Here is a 13,774-nt window from a genome sequence, read left to right on the forward strand (position 1 = left end):
GCGGCCTGCGTCCCCCCAGGTGTGGGTTCCCCAAACAGTAGGTATGCCACTTGTCAAGAAGCCACCTGGGTTGTCAGGACGTGCCCACCTGGGTGAGGAGTGCCGGTGTACTGAAGAAAACTGGAACATTTCTCTTCAGGGAACAGTGTTCTTCAGTACACCGGGCGCTGCGCTCTTCTTTTAGCCCACCCAGTGCTTGAAAGTCCTTTCACTGTGGTCTGTCTTTTTTTTTTAAGCCAAGTTGTTCATGGTCTTCATTTGCGGTTTATTTGTACCATTTGCGCCAACATTTTGTTCCGTGTTAACAAAGGTAAATAGTTAATAATCAACAGTTAACAAATACTGTCCACTGCATAGGCTACTGCACAGCCCTGCAACCCACAGCCAGTTTTATAAAAATTGTCTATTTCAAAAAGACGCAAAAAAATTGCGCAACGATGCGCCTGTTTACAGCAAAAAAATTTAAAAAATGACGGGAACAGCTTGATAAATCTCCCCTATAAGTCCTGCTTTCCTAACCCCCACATTGAGAAACATGATAAGTTCTTCTTCAAGTCCACAAACAAAAAGCCTGTGAGTCCTGCTTCCCTGCCCACACAGACTAACTGACAGCTATCCTAGTGTGAATTAGTTATGGAGAAACCTAAATATCAGAATGATATGTCCTTAAAGGGGTACTCCACCCATAGACATCCTATCCCCTATCCAAAGGATATGGGATAAGATGTCTGATCGCGGGGGTCCCGCTGCTGGGGACCCCCACAATATAGCAGGCAGCACCCACCTGTTACTGCTTCGGAAGCGCTGGAGGGTCTGGCTCCTGACCGCGGGGACGGAAGATCGTGGCGTCATGACTCCGCCCGTGTGAGGTCACGCCCCGTCCCCTCAATGCAAGTCTATGGGAGGGGGCGTGGCAGCCGTGATCAGACATCCTTTGGACAGGGGATAAGATGTCTAGGGGTGGAGTACTCCTTTAAGCTCAACAATTCAGTCTTTAGTAGTTATCTACAATCTGTGGGGTACCCTGGCAGTGTTTTAATTCGCTGCAGCACCACCACAGGGGAAATGAAGTATTACAAATTTCTTAATTAAATCAATAGGATGTCAATTAGTGCATATAGTGACCCAGTGACACCACCGAATCATGATCCATCCACTAGTTTGGAACATTAATCATCAAGGACTCTGGTGAATACTTATAATGAGAAATTCTGTTTATTTATTTATTTATTATTTTTTTACAAATGTGAGACAAACTCTTTAACAAATGTGAAAACTTTTTCATGGTTATGTTTTTGAGACCCTTAGTGTTCGGAGTTATGACTTTACAATGATCGATAAATGATTTGGTATTCACAGAGTATCAATCTCAGGACGTACAGCACATGACCCCATTAAGTCAGTGTGGCCTTATGAGCAAAGAGATTGCTCGGCCCTGTTCATAAATCTCTTAAGTCCCCTCTCCCTTACGAGATGATGCCAACAAGAAACCGATGGCAACAGCAATTAACGGCGTGTAATTTGTCTTTTCTTCGCTCCTAAATGTTCCCACATATGGAGCAGTTTTAAGGAATTACATACTCCTATGCAGATTCTTTTTAACAATAATTTCCTGCTGGGATGATTATGAATCATGATTACAATATCTTTATTATTCAGAATATCATTTATCAAAGATATTCTTGCTGCATAACTATATTCTATTTAATGGTCCTCTGGGGTGGTAAATTATCACTTAATTATTAAGTGTAGACAAAGGTAAATGAGACGGTTTCCCTTAATGAAATCTGTCACCAGTGTCGCCTGCACTGACCTGTCAGTACAGACAGGTAGTTCAGGTGACAATGATAACAACGGTACTTACCTTGTCCCGTTCTGTGCAGTCGTTCTTTGATAAACTTTTCCGGTATCTTCAGCTCCGGGCCCAGCATGGAGCATGGGCGGAGCTTAATGACATCACCGCTGTTGTTCTCTAGCAGCGGGACCCAGCAGAGAGCAGCATCGGTGATGTCACTAAGCTCCGCCCATGCTCCAAGCCAGGCCCGAAGCTGAAGATACTGGAGAAGATTACCGAAGAACGACTGCAGTTGTCATCAGTGTCACCCGCACTACCTGTCTGCACTGACAGGTTAGTGCAGGTGACACTGGTGACAGATTTCCTTTATAAGATTTCTCCATTTTTGGTCAATCCATTTTTTGTTAGAAGGGTTTTTTGTTTGAAGGGTTCTGATAATAAACAATAAACAGATATCTCACTACTGGAGCCTCTGGAAAAAGGCTACAATCTGCACATATTGGCAATATGTGCTGAATCTTCCTGCAGTGCCACGACAGGAGCAATCAGTGGTCTGTTCCGAAAAAAAAACAAAAAAAAAACTATAATGGAATATATGACACCAGCCGGTCCCGTATCCCATCTCATTCATTTGAATGAGCCGAACGGAGTCAGATAGCCCATTTTTGCCCCGTATCCAGTTGACCGGACCTAAAACTGTAGTATACTCCAATCAGCTCATTAAAGTGAATGCGTTCGGTGCCGGACCCAGCAGCCATAGTGCCTAAACGTGATGTGAATGCAGCCTTACAATATCTACACAATAAGTTGAACACCATGGGGGAGATTTCTCAAAACCTGTGCAGAGGAAAACTTGCCCAGTTGCCCATAGCAACCAATCAGATTGCTTCTTTCATTTTTCACAGGCCTTTATAAAAATGATAAAAGCGAGCTGATTGGTTGCTATGGGCAACTGGGCAAGTTTTCCTCTTGACAGGTTTTGATAAATCTCCCCCCATAAGAACAATTCTATCTATTAGAGACAATTTTTTATTCACACTAATAGGAACCTATGTAATTTACAAACAATCCTTATATCACAGGGGGGCTTTGGCAATTCGTGATACCACACATTTTTGCACTTTTAGTTTTTTTCTCTTCACCTTCTAAAAATCATAACACTTTCAATTTGAATTACTTTGTAATACCATTAATAATTTCACTACAAAATCTACGGTGAAACCAGAAAAAAAAATATCCATTTTGTAATTTTTAGCGGCTTCCATTTCTACGCAGTGCTGTGCAGTTTGGTAAAAATTGCATCTTCTATTTATTCTGTAGGTCCATACTGTCGCATAAAATCGGTTTGATTTTATTTTACTACAAAAAAAAAAAAATTATAACTAAAATTAATACGTTGAAAAATGTCCTCTTCTGACCCCTATAACGTTTTAATTTTTCCGTATAAGGGGCAGTATGAGGACTCATTTTTTGCACCGTGATCTGACGTTTTTATCAGTCCCATTTTTTATTTGATTGGACTTTTTGATCACTTTTTATAAATTTTTTATGGTATAAAAAGTTACCAAAAATACGCTATTTTGGACTTTTTTTTTATGTGTATGCCATTGACTGTGTGGTTTAAATAACAATAAATTTTTATAGTTTGGACATTTACGCACGTGGTGTTTTTTATGGGAAAGGGGGTGATTCAAACTTTTATTAGGGAAGGGGTTAAATCACTTTATTTTCACTTTTTTTTTTTTTGCAATGTTATAGCCCCCATAGGGAACTATAACATTGCACACACTGATTTCCTACACTGATCACTGCCATGCAATAGCATGGCATTGATCAGTGTTATCGCCGCTCCACTGCTCCTGCCTGGATCTCAGGCACGGAGCAGTCATTCGGTGATCGGACATTAGGTAGGAATCCTCCTCGTGTCCTGCAAGCTGTTCGGTGCACCGCGATTTCACCGTGGCAGTCCCGAACAGCACCACTGAGCTAACCGGTAATGTTTACTTTTGTTTTAGACACGGCGATCAAGTTTGATCACCGCGTCTAAAGGGTTAATGCCGGACATCAGCCCGATCGGTGATGTCTGGCATTAGATGTGGGTCCTGGTTGCCTATAGCAATCAGGACCCACCGGGTATGATGCATGCTCACCTGCTGAGCGCGCGTCATACCTCGGGAGCCCCAGATGGACGTTAATGAACGTCCAATTGAGGCAAGGGGTTAAGGTCATGTACAATGTAGAAGAGTAACATATGGGCATAAGATAAAGCCCAGGACACTGAAACAGTTAAATGGGCACTGTCATCAACATTATTTTTTGATATGTTGTAGTACATATGTACTAAAACATATCTCTAATATATTTTAATTTTTTTATTTTTTTTATGTTAAAATTTATGTTTGAAAACCGGCCACTAGGGGTCTCCCTCCTAGTGGCCGGCTGCAGACTGGCGTGACGTCACGCCTGAAAAAGGACTGATGCGGCCTGGCATCGGTTCTTTTTCATTCAGCCTGTGCTCGCTCCATGCCTGTCAATCAGACAGGTGGGAGCGAACGCATTGGCTCCCTGGCCTGACACGCCGGCCCCGCCTCCCGCACATGAAGCCGCTGCTGCTGCCGCCCCTGCACGCCACTGCCGGACTCTGCAGTATGTAAGTATGGAATAATAAAGCGGGGATCATGATTGTAAATGGGGGTTGGGGGAGAGCGGGGCTCGGGGTTTTAACAACGGGGGTGGGGGGAGGGAAGGGGGTAGTTCGCCAGCATTTATTGTTTTCAACACGGGGTGCCTCCAGCTGTTTTACCACTGCAACTCCCAGCATGCCCTGACAGCCAATAGATGTCAGGGCAAGCTGGGAGTTGTAGTGGTGAAACAGCTGGAGGCACCCTGTATAGATGAAGTAAGGGCGGAAGTCCCCCCCAGCAGGCATCAGTGACATGGTGCCTGCTGGGGAAGTCTGCCTGGTAGTGAGCATACTACCAGGCAGATTAAAAGGTATTTTCAATATAGTAAAAAATAAATAAATTAAAAGCAGGGAGGGGGTTAGGGATAGATGGGCAATAGGCAGGGACAGAAAAAAAAAAAAAAAGATGGTGGGAGCTACCCTTTAACCTAATTTGTGGGAGGAGTCTGGTCTTTATATACCCACCTGATCCACACAGGTGCTGTCGGCAGCATGCACGATGTCCCCACCCTCCCTCCCCTTTTTTTCTACAGTCTTTTTCAGGGTATCCCCCTTCTTTAGGATACCCTTCACGGCCACCCAGGCACACCCAAGGCCTAATTATTCATGCAAGTGGTACTCTACTCACGGTACATGTAACCCGACCACAAATAAAAATACAGTAATGGCCTTAATGTTGGCAACCCTGAATTTTTTCTAGAAAATGAAGTATTTCTCACAAAAAAGGATTGCAGTAACACATGTTTTGCTATACACAGGTTTATTCCCTTTGTGTATATTGGAACTAAACAAAAAGAGGGAGGAAAAAAAAGCACATTGGACATAATGTCACACCAAACTCCAAAATGGTCTGGACAAAATTATTGGCACTCTTTCAAAATTGTGCAAAAATAAGATTGTTTCAAGCATGTGATGCTCCTTTAAACTCACCTGGGACAAGTAACAGGTGTGGGCAATATAAAAATCACACCTGAAAGCATATAAAAAGGAGAGAAGTTCACTTAGTCTTTGCATTGCGTGTCTGTGTGTGCCACACTAAGCATGGACAACAGAAAGAGGAGAAGAGAACTGTCGAAGGACTTGAGAACCAAAATTGTGGAAAAATATCAACAATCTCACGGTTACAAGTCCATCTCCAGAGATCTAGATTTGCCTTTGTCCACAGTGCGCAACATTATCAAGAAGTTTGCAACCCATGGCACTGTAGCTAATGTCCCTGGGCGTGGACGGAAGAGAAAAATTTATGAAAGGTGTCAACGCAGGATAGTTCGGATGGTGGATAAGCAGCCCCAAACAAGTTCCAAAGATTCTCAAGCTGTCCTGCAGGCTCAGGGGGCATCAGTGGCAGCGCAAACTATCCATCAACATTTAAATGAATTGAAACGCTATGGCAGGAGACCCAGGAGGACCCCCCTGCTGACACAGAGAAATAAAAAAGCAAGACTACATTTTGCCAAAATGAACTTGAGTAAGACTAAATCCTTCCGGGAAAATGTCTTGTGGACAGATGAGACCAAGATAAAGCTTTTTGGTAAAGCACATCATTCTACTGTTTACCAAAAACAAAATGAGGCCTACAAAGAAAATAACACAGTACCTACAGTGAAATATGGTGGAGGTTCAAAGATGTTTTTTTCTGCCTCTGGCACTGGGTGCCTTGAATGTGTACAAGGCATGATGAAATCTGAGGATTACCAATGGATTTTGGGATGTACAGCCCAGTGTCAGAAAGCTGGGTTTGCCTCCAAGATCTTGGATCTTCCAGCAAGACAATGACCCCAAACATATGTAAAAAAGCACCCAGAAATGGATGGAAACAAAGTGCTGGAGAGTTCTGCAGTGACCAGCAATGAGTCCAGATCTAAATCCCATTGAACACCTGTGGAGAGATCTTAAAATTGCTTTTGGGAAAAGGCGCCCTTCCAATAAGAGAGACCTGGAGCAGTTTGCAAAGGAAAAGTGGTCCAACATTCCGGCTGAGAGGTGTAAGAAGCTTATTGATGGTCATAGGAAGTGACTGATTTCAATTATTTGGTGTGCAACCAAATATTAAGTTAAGGGTGCCAATAATTTTGTCCAGCCCATTTTCTAGAAAAATTTCAGGGGTGCCAACATTTATGGCCATGACTGTATGTGGTAAAAAAATATAAACACCTGCATTGCGTTTTCTTATTAGGCACAGACCTGTAAAATGTAGCTGATATATGAATAGGTAGGGACAGTGGGGGACATGTATCAAAGATTTTACCGGTTTTGTGTGTATTTTTTTGCGCAAAATTGTGCGCAAGCCCTTTTTTTTTGTGCATTTTTTTGCGCACGTTTTGGTAGAGCATGTCCTCCAGATGTGGCCTAATCAGGGTACCTTGGAGTGACATCTATAGTACGCATGGATTTATTAACTGCGTACTTTTCCTTTACACCAAAAATTTTGCCGCAAGAGCAGTTTTTTTTGCGCAAATATAAGCCATCTTGGACTTAACGTAGCAAGATGCTCTAAATCATCGATTCTATTTTCCAAAGAGTGGATTGAGGAGATTACTATATTTACCCACAATTTATGAAGATCATTGCACTTGATTGATAAATTTAGCGCTTCTGCACATAATTTAGAATTTAGGAAAAGGGGTAAACTGCCTCTACCATACACAAATAATGATACATGTCCCCCAGTGTGCAGATAATAAACAAAAGCCCAGTACATGCGGCCACCATGATACCAGACCTCACTCCCCAGACAACATGTCATGTGACCTTCATACTGCAAGACACTAGTGCGCAGTACTGCCACCAATCTCAGAACATATGGCTTCAGCCCCTTCTTTCCACAGGCTAGTTTCACATAGTGCATTTTCAGACATAATTCATTTGATTTGTAAAAAAATGTCTGTATTTTTAACATTAATAGGATCTATATGAAAGTGTTTGTGCACATGGTATGTAAAAAAATTATTTATTTTTTTCCGATGCTTAAAGGGGTACTCCGGTGGAAAAAAATGTTTTTCAAATCAACTGGTGCCAAATTAAGAATTGTAAATGATTTCTATTTAAAAATCTTAAACCTTCCAGTACATATCAGCTGCTGTATGCTCCAGGGGAAGTTAAGTTGTTCTTTTCTGTCTGACCACAGTGCCATGTCAGGAACTGTCCAGAGTACAAGCAAATCCCCATAGCAAACCTCTCCTGCTATGTACAGCTCCTGATACGGACAGAGGTGTCAGCAGACAGCACTGTGGTCAGACTGAAAAGAACTCCAAAAATAAAGAACTTCCTCTGGAGTCTACAGCAGCTGATATGTACTGGAAGGGTTATGATTTCTAAACAGAAGTATTTACACATCTGTTTAACTTTCTTGCACCAGTTGATTTGAAAAAAAGAAAATGTTTTTCACCGGAGTACCCCTTTAAATATGTAACTTTTCATTTATTTACATGTATGTGAAAATGCATTCCTTTTTTAATATATTGTGTGCACAGACAAAATAAAATTTCACAGACTTAAATAGAGTACATAACTGTTAAAAATATGGATGTAAGTTTTACGGATGCATTTCTTTCAATAATCCATGCCTGACAATACATTGTGTGATCACAGCCTAAATGCTATTAAAAGCTTAACCCCTTAAGGACACATGACGTTCTCATACGTCTCCATTTCCGAGTCCTTAAGGACACATGACGTATGAGAACGTCATGTGTTTTACCGGCCCCCCGCAACCATCTGGAGCGGAGCCGGTCCCCGATGCCTGCTGAAATCGTTCAGCAGGCATCGGGGCATATCGCCCAGGGGGGTCATTATGACCCCCCATGTCGGCGATGGCCGCAGATCGCTGGACAATTCAGTCCAGCGATCTGCGGCGGATTCCGGGTCAATCGGGTCTCCAGTGACCCGGTGACCCGGAATTATTGGCTGATCGGGGCCGTCAGAGACGGCCCCGATCAGCCAGAGCCAGCAGGGGTGAGGTGGCACTGGTGCCACCTCACGATCGCCCTGATTCGTCGGCCGGATTACCGGCCGACCAATCGGGGCGCCTGCTGCGGGTGTCACTCCCGCAACCCGCTCCGCCCCTCTTCCGGAGGACGTGAGCGGGTGCGGGACGTGCACCCCGGGTGCTGGGGACCCCGATCCCCGGCGCCCCTGTTGGGATCGGGGCCCCAGGAGCAGCGGCGGCGGCGGAGACGACGAGGGACTGACCTGTGCGGCGAGGATCGTTGGAGGTGAGTGACAGCCTCCTGCTGTTGCTTAGCAACAGCTCCCAGCATGCAAAAAGGGCATGCTGGGAGCTGTAGTTATGCAACAGCAGGAGGCAGACCACCACAACTCCCAGCATGCCCTTATGGGCATGCTGGGACTTGTAGTTTTGCAACAGCTGGAGGCACATTCTTTCTATGGAAAAGTGCACCTTCAGCTGTTGTGTAACTACAACTCCCAGCTTGCACAATCAGCTAAAGTGCATGCTGGGAGTTGTAGTGGTGCATCTGGTGGTTGCATAACTACAACTCCCAGCATGCCCGTTGGCTGTCGGTGACTGCTGAGAGTTGTAGTTTTGCAACAGCTGAAGGCACACTGAGTTAAGTAGCAAACCAGTGTGTCTCCAGCTGTTGCATAACTACAATCCCCAGCCAAAGTAGTATGCCTCCAGCTGTTGCATAACTACAACACCCAGCATGCCCTTCCGCTGTCCGTACATGCTGGGGGTTGTAGCTTTTGCAACAGCTGAAGGCACACTGGTTGCAAAACACTGAGTTTGTTACCAAACTCGGTGTTTCACAACCAGTGTGCCTCCAGCTGTTGCAAAACTACAACTCCCAGCGTGCACTGATAGACCGTACATGCTGGGAGTTGTAGTTTTGCAACAGCTGGATGTTCCCCCCCCCCCCCCCCCCCCCCCAATGTGAATGTACAGGGTACACTCACATGGGCGGAGGATTACAGTAAGTATCCGGCTGCAAGTTTGAGGTGCGGCAAAATTTCTGCCGCAGCTCAAACTGCCAGCGAGAAACTACTGTGAACCCCCCGCCCGTGTGACTGTACCCTAAAAACACTACACTACACTAACACACAATAAAATAAAAAGTAAAAAACACTACATATACACATACCCCTACACAGCCCCCCTCCCCAATAAAAATGAAAAACGTCTGGTACGCCACTGTTTCCAAAACGGAGCCTCCAGCGGTTGCAAAACTACAACTCCCAGCATGCACTGATAGACTGTACATGCTGGGAGTTGTAGTTTTGCAACAGCTGGATGTCCCCCCCCCCCCCCCCCCCCCCCCCCCAATGTGAACGTACAGGGTACACTCACATGGGCGGAGGATTACAGTAAGTATCCGGCTGCAAGTTTGAGCTGCGTCAAATTTTCTGCCGTAGCTCAAACTGCCAGCGAGAAACTACTGTGAACCCCCCGCCCGTGTGACTGTACCCTAAAAACACTACACTACACTACCACAAAATAAAATAAAAAGTAAAAAACACTACATATACACATACCCCTATACAACCCCCCTCCCCAATAAAAATGAAAAACGTCTGGTACGCCACTGTTTCCAAAACGGAGCCTCCAGCTGTTGCAAAACAACTACTCCCAGTATTGCCAGATAGCCGTTGACTGTCCAGGCATGCTGGGAGTTTTACAACAGCTGGAGGCACCCTGTTTGGGAATCACTGGCGTAGAATACCCCTATGTCCATCCCTATGCAAGTCCCTAATTTAGGCCTCAAATGCGCATGGCGCTCTCACTTTGGAGCCCTGTCGTATTTCAAGGCAACAGTTTAGGGCCACATATGGGGTATCGCCGTACTCGGGAGAAATTGGGCTTCAAATTTTGGGGGGTATTTTCTGCTATTACCCTTTTAAAAAATGTAAAATTTTTGGGAAAACAAGCATTTTAGGTAAAAAAAAAATATTTTTTTTACATATGCAAAAGTCGTGAAACACCTGTAGGGTATTAAGGTTCAAATTACCCCTTGTTACGTTCCCCGAGGGGTCTAGTTTCTAAAATGGTATGCCATGTGTTTTTTTTTTTGCTGTCCTGGCACCATAGGGGCTTCCTAAATGCGGCATGCCCCCAGAGCAAAATTCGCTTTCAAAAAGCCAAATGTGACTCCTTCTCTTCTGAGACATGTAGTGCGCCAGCAGAGCACTTTTCACACCCATATGGGGTGTTTTCTGAATCGGGAGAAATTGGGCTTCAAATTTTGGGGGGTATTTTCTGCTATTACCCTTTTTAAAATTGTAAAAATTTTGGGAAACCAAGCATTTTAGGTAAAAAAAATATATATTTTTTTACATATGCAAAAGTCGTGAAACACCTGTAGGGTATTAAGGTTCACATTACCCCTTGTTACGTTCCCCGAGGGGTCTAGTTTCCAAAATGGTACGCCATGTGTTTTTTTTTTGCTGTCCTGGCACCATAGGGGCTTCCTAAATGCGGCATGCCCCCAGAGCAAAATTTGCTTTCAAAAAGCCAAATGTTACTCCTTCTCTTCTGAGACCTGTAGTGCGCCAGCAGAGCACTTTTCACCCCCATATGGGGTGTTTTCTGAATCGGGAGAAATTGGGCTTCAAATTTTGGGGGGTATTTTCCGCTATTACCCTTTTTAAAAATGTAAACATTTTGGGAAAACAAGCATTTTAGGTAAAAAAAATATATATTTTTTTACATATGCAAAAGTTGTGAAACACCTGTAGGGCATTAAGGTTCATGTTACCCCTTGTTACGTTCCCCGAGGGGTCTAGTTTCCAAAATGGTATGCCATGTGTTTTTTTTTTGCTGTTCTGGCACCATAGGGGCTTCCTAAATGCGGCATGCCCCCAGAGCAAAATTTGCTTTCAAAAAGCCAAATGTGACTCCTTCTCTTCTGAGACCTGTAGTGCGCCAGCAGAGAACTTTTCACCCCCATGCAAGGTGTTTTCTGTATCGGGAGAAATTGGGCTTCAAATTTTGGGGGGTATTTTCTGCTATTACCCTTTTTAAAAATGTAAAATTTTTGGGAAACCAAGCATTTTAGGTAAAAAAAATATATATTTTTTTTACATATGCAAAAGTCGTGAATCACCTGTAGGGTATTAAGGTTCACTTTACCCCTTGTTACGTTCCCTGAGGGGTCTAGTTTCCAAAATGGTATGCCATGTGTTTTTTTTTGCTGTCCTGGCACCATAGGGGCTTCCTAAATGCGGCATGCCCCCCAAAAACCATTTGTCGCTCCTTCCCTTCTGAGCCCTCTACTGCGCCCGCCGAACAATTAACATAGACATATGAGGTGTGTCCTTACTCGAGAGAAATTGGGTTTCAAATACAAGTAAAAATTTTCTCCTTTTTATCCCTTGCAAAAATTCAAAAATTGGGTCTACAAGAACATGCGAGTGTAAAAAATGAAGATTTTGAATTTTCTCCTTCACTTTGCTACTATTCCTGTGAAACACCTAAAGGGTTAATACACTTACTGAATGTTTTTTTGAATACTTTAGGGGGTGTAGTTTTTATAATGGGGTCATTTATGGGGTATTTCTAATATGAAGACCCTTCAAATCCACTTCAAAACTGAACTGGTCCCTGAAAAATAGTGAGTTTGAAAATTTTGTGAAAAATTTCAAAATTGCTGCTGAACTTTGAAGCCCTCTGGTGTCTTCCAAAAGTAAAAACTCATGAATTTTATGATGCAAACATAAAGTAGACATATTGTATATGTGAACCCAAAAAAAATATATTTTGAATATCCATTTTCCTTACAAGCAGAGAGCTTCAAAGTTAGAAAAATGCAAAATTTTCATTTTTTTCATCAAATTTTGGGATTTTTCACCAAGAAAGGATGCAAGTTACCATAAAATTTTACCACTAAGTTAAAGTAGAATATGTCACGAAAAAACAATCTCGGAATCAGAATGATAACTAAAACCATCCCAGAGTTATTAATGTTTAAAGTGACAGTGGTCAGAATTGCAAAAAACGCTCCGGTCCTTAAGGTATAAAATGGCTCGGTCCTTAAGGGGTTAAACCCCTAAAAGCAAAGTTGGCAGCTCCACCAACAGTTAGAAAATAAAAACAGACTAGAGAACTAATATGTTTTTTAGGAGCTGGCTCTAATCATTGAAGGGGTACTCCAGTCGAAAACTTTATTTATTTATTTTTTTATTTTTTTTCAAATCAACTGGTGCCAGAAAGTTAAACAGATTTGTAAATGACTTCTATTAAAAATCTTAATCCTTCCAGTACTTATTAGCAGCTGTATACTACAGAGGAAATTCTTTTCTTTTTGGATTTATTTTCTGTCTGTCCACAGTGCTCTCTGCTGACAACTCTGCCCATGTCAAGAACTGTCCAGAGCAGGAGAAAATCCCCATAGCAAACATATGCTACTCTTGGACAGTTCCTGACATGGACAGAGGTGTCAGCAGAGAGCACTGTGGTTAGACAGAAAAGAAATCCCCAAAATTTAAGAATTTCCTCTGTAGTATACAGCAGCTAATAAGTACTCGAAGGATTCATATTTTTTAAAAGAATAATTTACAAATCTGTTTAACTTTTTAGCACCAGTTGATTTAAAAAAAATGTTTTCCACGGGAGTACCCCCTTTAAACAAAAAAAAAAACAAATATAAAAACACAACAACTAGAAGATACATTTGCTTTTGTTGTCAAATGTCATTAGTACAACTTTCATGCAGCTTCTTCTTGCCCCATGACTTTTTTTTTTTTGTATTCTTGTTTCTAGAAAATTGCATAAAAAAACCTAATAAAAGCTGATGTGCTTAGCTGCATTCCTGATCTCTTTCTATGGCAGTTCACTCAGCTTATATGCAATGCTATATTTTCACCACTAGATGTCAATGTCATCATCAGTGAACACATGGCTCATCAACACTACCAAACAGTATGAAATGTAATACTGTATAATGCAAAATGCCCCACATCTGCTTCTCATAAATGTTTTTGCATGTGCACGACATGATTGGCAATAGGTCACTATATAATTATTTTAGGCTTATAAATCCATTGGTCACAATGACATTAAAAATACAGGACAGGTGACCTGAATAACATAGATTTTCATCTGTCAATAGGACCTGTCACAGGGTGGAATAGGTTAAAGAGTACCTGTCACCATACTAAACTTTTAATATGTTGTTCCTTATGTTATTATAAGACACTTTGCTGTTTACTTGCTATTAAAATTCTCAAGCTTTATAGGTTTTTAAGGACCAAGCCCATTTAATCTTAAAGGGGTATTCTAGGATTTTTTTTTATTTGACTATGCTACCGGGGCTGTAAAGTTAGTGTAATTCATAATATAGTGT

At 42.4% G+C, this 13,774-nt stretch overlaps 1 protein-coding gene and 1 long non-coding RNA gene across 12 annotated transcripts in view; one reads left to right on the forward strand and one right to left on the reverse strand.

Annotated features, from left to right (window-relative positions):
- CADPS (calcium dependent secretion activator) overlaps positions 1 to 13,774 on the reverse strand; it is a 560,269-nt gene that overhangs the window by 287,205 nt on the left and 259,290 nt on the right. The gene's annotated exons all lie outside the window — the stretch shown is intronic.
- LOC130275897 (uncharacterized) overlaps positions 1 to 13,774 on the forward strand; it is an 80,599-nt gene that overhangs the window by 258 nt on the left and 66,567 nt on the right. The window lies entirely within an intron of this gene.

This window comes from Hyla sarda, chromosome 6 (assembly GCF_029499605.1).
Source record: "Hyla sarda isolate aHylSar1 chromosome 6, aHylSar1.hap1, whole genome shotgun sequence".
Taxonomy (NCBI): domain Eukaryota; kingdom Metazoa; phylum Chordata; class Amphibia; order Anura; family Hylidae; genus Hyla; species Hyla sarda.